Here is a 7,500-nt window from a genome sequence, read left to right as displayed (position 1 = left end):
CTCTCTCTCTCTCCTCTCTCTCTCTCTCTCTCGCTTTCTCTCTCTCTCACTCTTTCTCTGTCTCTCCCTCTCTCTCTCTCTCTCTCGTTCTCGTCATCTCTCTCATCTCTCCTCCTTCTCCTCTCTCGTCTCTCTCCTCTCTCTCTACTCTCTCTCTCTCTCTCTCTCCTCTCCTCTCTCTCTTCCTCCGTAATTCACATTTCGCTTTCCTCTTTTTTTATGCGAAGTCTTCGGAAAGTTTCTCTCGCGCTCAGAGTGTTTTAGGGTAATCATTCACAATTAAAGGCGGGATGTTGCAGGCGGCCTTGCATGGCTCTTGCAACACGCGCACACACAAGCACAAACACGCACGCTTCCACCACACAAACCACTACGGCAGTTCACACATACACAAACACGCACGCACACACTCGTACACACACAAACCCGCACGCACTCTCACACACACAAACACGCACGCAACATCCATGTCCACGGAAACGGACAATGGACCACGTATGAACTAACACAAGTACAAATACAGGAAGGAGCCTTTCACGTACATAGGTTATCGGGGAGGCACGTACACACACGCGCGCGCGCACACTTATACAGACGCACGCACGCAGAGGGAGAGGGAGAGGAGAAGGAGAGGAGAAGAGAAGGAGAAGGATAAGGGGGAGAAAGAGATGAGAAGGAGACGGAGAGGAGAGGGAGAGGAGAAGGGAGAGGGAGAGGAGAAGGGAGAGGGAGAGAGGAGAGAGAGGGAGAGAGAGAGAGAGAGGGATAGATAATGAGATGGAGCGAGAGAGAGAGAGAAAGAGAGAGAGAGAGAGAGATAAAATGATAAAGGAATGATAAAAGATCAGATAATAGGAGAAGGAGAAGGAACTGTAAAAAAGGTAAAAAAGAATATTTAAAGGAGACGGGAAGGAAGGAAAGAGGAAAAGATATATGGAGAGAGACTCGCTTACCGAGAGAGAAGTAAAGCATCTTGAAATGGGGAGAGAGAAGGGCAGAGGAGATAAGAACGGTATGGAGAGCAGGAGATGGAGAAAAGGGGGGGTATTAGCAATAAGGGGGGTGGGGGGGGAGGCCGGTAGAGCATGCAAGGCCACAGGGGTGTGTCGGGGAGGGGGGGAGGGCGTGAGGCGCGTGATGGCAGGCGTGTGGGCGTGGTCACGGGGAGATCGAGGGTCATTTTAGGTACTTGTGAGAGGGAGGGAGGGGGGGGAGGGAGGAAGCGAAAATACAGATAGATAGAATGAGGGAGAGAAAGAAGGAAGAGGAGTAGGAGAGAGAGGAGAGAGAGTAGATAGAGAGAAGAGAGAGAGAGAGAGAGAGAGAGAGAGAGAGAGAGAGAGAGATTATCGTCTAGGGAATGCCAAGGGTACTCGAGCAATCTGTTAGCACGAGCCAAGTTGAAGGTGAGAAAGGAGACGCACTTCCCTCTATCTTGTCTCCGGCATTCTTTTTCTTGATCAATTAATTAACTAATCTTAATTGAGTATTGATATGTATATATTTCTTTTTTTATGGGGTATGAGAGAGTGCCTTTATTTATTTATTTTTCTCTCATTCTTAATGTTTATAAATCCACGTTTTTACTTTGATTATGATGAGAGATTTATCAGAGAGAGAGAGAGAGAGAGAGAGAGAGAAAAGAGAGGAGAAGAGGGAGAGAGAGAGAGGGAGGGGAGAGGGGGAAAGAGAGAGAAGAGAGAGAGAGAGAGGGGAGGAGAGAGGAAAGAGAGAGAGAGAGAAAGAGAGAGAGAAAAAGAGAGAGAGAAAGAAGAGAGAAGGGGAAGAGAAGAGAGAGAGAAGAGAGGAGAGGAGGGGGGGAGAGAAAAGGAGAGAGAGAAAAAGAGAGAGAGAGAGTGAGAGAGAGATCTGTGCCCGAATTTCTACTCGACGCCCGATGAAATGCTTTTTGGTGAATTCAAAACACCACATATTTTTCCGTCCGTACTGTCACCGTTTTTCGTTTTATATGAGTGTTAGGTTGCGTTTGTAGCAGATTAAATTGGCTTAGATTCAATTTGGTTACGTACCCTGGTTAATGTTGATTTAGCTTAGATATGTACCTTTTGCCATACAGCATGACGCATGCAGCATGACGCCACTAACTACGCCGCTTACTGTTATATGAGAAGGAATGAAATTGTATCGTCGGCGGGCTTTGTCGTAAAAAGTGTTTTCTTTATATTCCAATATTTGTGGTAGACTTAAAGGATTATGAAACTCTTGACATTTTTAGTTAGACATGTACCGATGACTTATTACTTCTCAATAGATTATTACACGTTATGACATGTTTTTTTTCTGAATCGGGGTACGCAGAGACGTTACTCTTGAGATGTTAAGAGGAGATTAAAAAAAAAAGTTTCCTCGAGGGCGTATCACCTCCCCTCACCCCCCCTCTCTCTCTCTCTGTCTATCTATCTATCTATCTATCTATCTATCTATCACTCTATCTCTCTCTCTCTCTTTCTCCTTATCTCTCCCTCTCTCCCTCTCTTCCCAGACTCAGTGAAGAGGAAAGGCTGAGCAACAAAGGACAAAGGAGGAGGAGGAGGAGGAGGAGGAGGAGGAGGAGGAGGAGGAGGAGGAGGAGGAGGAGGAGGAGGAGGAGGAGGCGGAGGACAGCATTGCACGGCAAGCGGACCGAACCTTCGCAATTAAGGCGAGCTCTTAGGCCGGCGAGGCCAACCGCAGGCGAGCGAAGAAAGGAAGCTGTTAGGGCGGCAAAAGGGCGGTTGACAAAGAAGAGGCGACCGCACTCGGACGATTAGCGTGGCGGTGACTCATTGGCTGCCCATAATTAGCTAGGTAATTGCGGATAATCAGGCAGATTCGAGTACTTGGTGCATCTAAATGGCCATCAATTTTGCGTAATTCTGCGCTCGGAAGCGTCCGGGTGTTGCGCAATTAAAGAAACACAAAGAAAGGGGATTTATATAACGTTTTCTTAAGAGGTAGAGCATGGCGAAGGAGAGAGAGGGAGAGGGGAGTGAGAGAGGGAGAGGAAGAGAGAGGGAGAGAGAGAGGGAGAGAGAGGGAGAGAGAGAGGGAGAGGGAGGGAGGGAGGGGGAGGGAGAGAGGGAGGGAGGGAGAGAGGGAGAAGGGAGGGAGAGAGAGAAGAGAGAGAGAGAGAGGGAGAGAGGGGGGAGAGGGAGGAAAGGGGTGGGGGGAAAAGGAGGAGGAAGATGGAGGGGAGAGGGAGGGGAAGTGGGGACAGGGAGTAGGAGAGAGAAGGGGAGGGAAATGGAGAGGGGAAAGGGGGAGAAGGGAAGGGGGGAGAAGATAAGGAAGTGTGGAGGGGGGAGAGAGGAGAGGAGAGGGTAAAAAGGGAAGAGATGAGAGGGAGAACAGACAGAACCCCCCCCCCCCCGAAATAAAATCAAACCTAAACAAACTTCAACACACACGCACGCACCATTTCCTTAAAAAAAAAAAAAAAAAAAAAAAAAAAATATATATATATATATATATATATATATATATATATATATATATAATAAATAAATAAATGAAAATAAATAAATAAATAGATAAATAAATAAATAAAAAAATTATAATAAAAAAAATAAAAGACGACGACCTCGTGTCCCCCATGACACTCCAGGATCCGCGCAGGGAGTGTCTGTCTCTCCGGCGGCACGTACTTCGGCCGGCGTCGTCCGCCCTCGGGAATGCTCGGCGCGGCGGCGGGATGGCGATACTTGGGTTCGCGCGAGTGGGGGACGAGGGAAGGGGGGATAGGGTAGAGGGGGTGGAGGGTAGGGGTAGAGAGGGCAATGAAGTGTGTGGGGAAGGGTGAGGAAGTATGTGTGGGGAAAAGGGGAGTGAGTTAGTGTATGCGTGTGTGTGGAGGGGGGGAAGGAGGTATGTGTGTGTGTGTGTGTGTGTGTGTGTGTGTGTGTGTGTGTGTGTGTATGTGTGTATGAGTATGTATGTATTTCGTGTCTGCATAATGCATGGCATGACACGGATAAGCGACCTGTCCTAGAGAGAAACCAAAAATTTCCCGCCTTTCTGACATTTTTTGGGCAGCCGTCTTCTCCCTCGTGATCATTTTTATGATACATGTTCTTATTTTATTTTATTTCATTTTATTTCTTCAATCTTTAAGTTTCTTTTTCCTTTTATTAGGGGTGGAGGCGGGTTATTGATTCCGATGTATATTAAGCCCAATGGGAGCGTGACCCGTTGCTGTTATTTCCGTCTTATTTTCTTGTTATCGAAATTTCGCGAGTTTATTTAATTAATGTAAAGCCTACAGATGGAAAAAAAATGGAAGAAAGAAGAAAAAAATAAGCAAGTAGGAAAGACATATTGTATTTGCGCCAAGGGCCGTTCATAACGGTTATCACTTTGGTTGATTTGTTTATAAGGAGCATGTTAGTGGCCACGCGAGAGGCCGATCGGAAACGCACGCTGGAGAGCACATGGGTGTTCTCTCTCTCGCTCTCTCTCTGACTATCTCTCTATCTATCTCTCTGTCTTTTTCCTCTCTCTCTCTCTCCTCTCTCTCTCTCTCCTTCTCTCTCTCTTTTTTCTCTCCCTCACTCTCTCTCTCTCTCCTTTCTCTCTCTCTTTCATATCCTCCCTCCTCTCCCTCCTCCCCCTCCCATCCCTCTTCCTCTCCTCTTCCTCCCCCCCTCCTCCTTCTCCTTCCTCCCCTTTCCCTTCTCCTCCTCCTCCCCACCTCCCCCTCCTCCTCCCTCCTCCTCCTCCTTCCTCCTCCTCCTCCTCCTCCTCTCCTCCCTCTTCCTCTTCCCCCCTCCTCTTCCTTCTCCCCCCTCCTTTTCTTCCTTCCCTGTCCCTGCCTCTCTCTCCCACTCTCTCTCCCACTCTCTTTTCTCTCTCTGTCCAGCTTTACTTATGATAATCAGACTCGGCAGCTTATGCAAGAGGGTCATGCAACGAAGATACTTTTTCGCGAGGGACGAGAGCGACCTCCTTGACCTTTGCAAGTGATTTGCAACGAGGAAGGGGCACGTCCTCCCCTTCCCCCTTCCTCCCTCCCTCCCTCCCTCCCTCCCTCCCTCCCTCCCGCCCTCCAGGGTTTCGAGGGGTGAGGGATGAAATGAGGGAGGTGATGGTAATGATGGTAGTGATGATGATAAAATAGCAATAATGATAATAATGATGATGGTAGTAATGATAATGATGGTAATAATGATAATGATGGTGATAATGATAATAAAGATAGTAATGACAACAATACTGATGATAGTTATAATATTAATAATAAGGATAATGATGGTGATAATGCTAATGATAATAATGATGACGATAATCGTAATGAGAATGATAACTATGATAGTGATTTAGTATCACTGAAATTAATAGTGGATTTTGAACAAGGAAAGTGACAAGGAATGTTGAATAGACACTCACACACACACACACACACACACACACACACACACACACACACACACACACACACACCACACACACACACACCACACACACACACACACACACGAGAGGGCCTGCTTAAGCTCTCCTGCTGCCATGTGGGAACACGAGGAGGAAGGCATCGAGATCGGTCTAAAAGTCAAGGATCAGCATATTTCCGCCTGCGAGGTCCACTGGCGGAATCCGGAAAGAATTAGCGTTGGGGGGGCGGGGTGTGTCTATTGTGGGGGTGTGGGAATGTGGGGAGGGTGAGGGTGAGGTGGGAGTGTGTGTGAGGGTGTGGGGGTGAAGGACGAGGTGGTAGTGTGAGGGGTGAGGGTGAGGTGGGAGTGTGTTTGGGAAGGGTGAGGGTGAGGTGGGAGTGCGTGTGGGGAAGGGGGAGGGGAGGTGGGAGTGTGTGGGGTTGATAAGCATTGTATTTGTGTTTGGAGAGCTTGTTTGTGATTGTTCGCTTGTTTGTTAGTAGGTTGGCGTTCGTGGAGACTTCGAAATCGACCTGCAGACAACGGTAGAAAATGTAGATGCATGTACTGTAGTTTAAGATTATTTGTTTCCATTCATAATCCTTTATATCGTTTATATTAAGGGATGTTGTATCCTCTTTTCCAAGAGACAGTTTTTCGTGGGCCAGATATGAAATACGTCTTACAATCTGTTTAATTCGATTTATTGTTGGTTAAATTAAGTGTGAGTATATGTATGTGCGCTTGCTTTTTTGTTGTTGTTGTTAAAGTGATGAGGATATACCAGAGCCACAAAGAAACGCAGGTAAATAAAAAAGAAAAAAAATCACAAAAAAGTGAAACTAATCTCATAAAAGTAAAAAAAAAAAAAAAAAAAAAAAAAAAAAAAAAAAAAGTAGATATGCAAGTAGGTAAGCAAGAAAGAAAAAAAAATAAGATAAAGAAAAAGAAAAAGAGAGAAAAAGGAAAGAAAAAAAGAAAAAAACAGAAAAAAAAGAAAATAGAAAAAAAAAATCATTTTCTTTTTCTTTTTCCCCAGCATCTGACTAACCTCCCGCCCTTCCTCCCTCCCGCAGGCGAGCATCGACCCTCCTGACGCCGTGGAGAGCGTGCGGAGCGTCCCGAAGAAGGGTGATCCGGCGGGCCCTGCGGAGGCGCCCTTTCATGGCCTCGTGCCCGGTGAGCGACGCCCGCGAGGATGCTCTTAGGGCGCCGTGCGGGTGTGAAGGGGTGCAGACGGCTGTGTGTGTGTGTGGAAGGGGGGGTTGTGTGTGTGTATTGGGGGGGAGGGTGTTTATGTGTGTGTGTGTGGAAGGGGGGGTTGTGTGTGTGTGTCGGGTCGGAGGGTGTTTATGCGTGTGTGTGTGTCTGTGTGTGTATTTGCGCGTTTGCGTTTGTATGCACGTATGTATATGCTCCTATACATTTAGATATATGTGTTAAAAATATCCGTCCATACTTCTGTTCCTCTCCACTGCCATATCTTCTCACCCCCCCCTTCCCTCCCTCCCCCCCCACAGGCCGCGCCTACAACATCACGGTGGAGACGGTGAGCGAGGACCAGATCTCGGAGCCCACCACGGCCGAGTACCGCACGCTGCCCTTCCCTCCGCGCAACGTGACCTTTGACCTGCGCAGCCTCACGCCGTACTCCTTCTCCGTGCGGTGGGAGGCGCCCCTCGGCAGGGGGTGAGTAGCCCGGTTTTTTTTTTTTTTTTTTTTTTTTTTTTTTTTTTTTTTTTTTTTTTTGTAAGGTAGGTTAGGGGTAGGGGTGGCTTTGGTGGGGCAGGAGGGGGAGGGTGTTTAAAGGTGGGGGGCGTTGTTTGAGTTGTTTGTGTGTTTTTTCTTACTTTTTGTTTTTAATATTATTATTATTATTATTATTATTGTTGTTGTTGTTGTTATTATTATTATTATCATTATTATTATTATTATTATTATTATTATTATTATTATCATTATTATTATTATTATTATTATTATTATCATTATTATTTTATTTTATTTTATTTTGTCTGTCGCGATTTACGTGGATGGAAAGTACATTCTCGTCCGTTAGTGCAAATTTTATTTATTTATTTATTTTTTTTTTTTTTTTTTTTTCTTGGAGGAAAATTTATACATTTTTTTA

General features: G+C 46.2%; 1 protein-coding gene across 1 annotated transcript in view; it reads left to right on the top strand.

The window, feature by feature from the left end:
• LOC119590175 (titin-like) overlaps positions 1-7,500 on the top strand; it is a gene marked incomplete in the record, with an annotated part of 36,845 nt that overhangs the window by 18,195 nt on the left and 11,150 nt on the right.

The sequence above is a fragment of the Penaeus monodon genome, chromosome 26 (assembly GCF_015228065.2).
Source record: "Penaeus monodon isolate SGIC_2016 chromosome 26, NSTDA_Pmon_1, whole genome shotgun sequence".
NCBI classification, from domain to species: domain Eukaryota; kingdom Metazoa; phylum Arthropoda; class Malacostraca; order Decapoda; family Penaeidae; genus Penaeus; species Penaeus monodon.
Note: the sequence above shows the minus strand (reverse complement) of the source record. Positions and strands in the feature narration are given on the sequence as shown.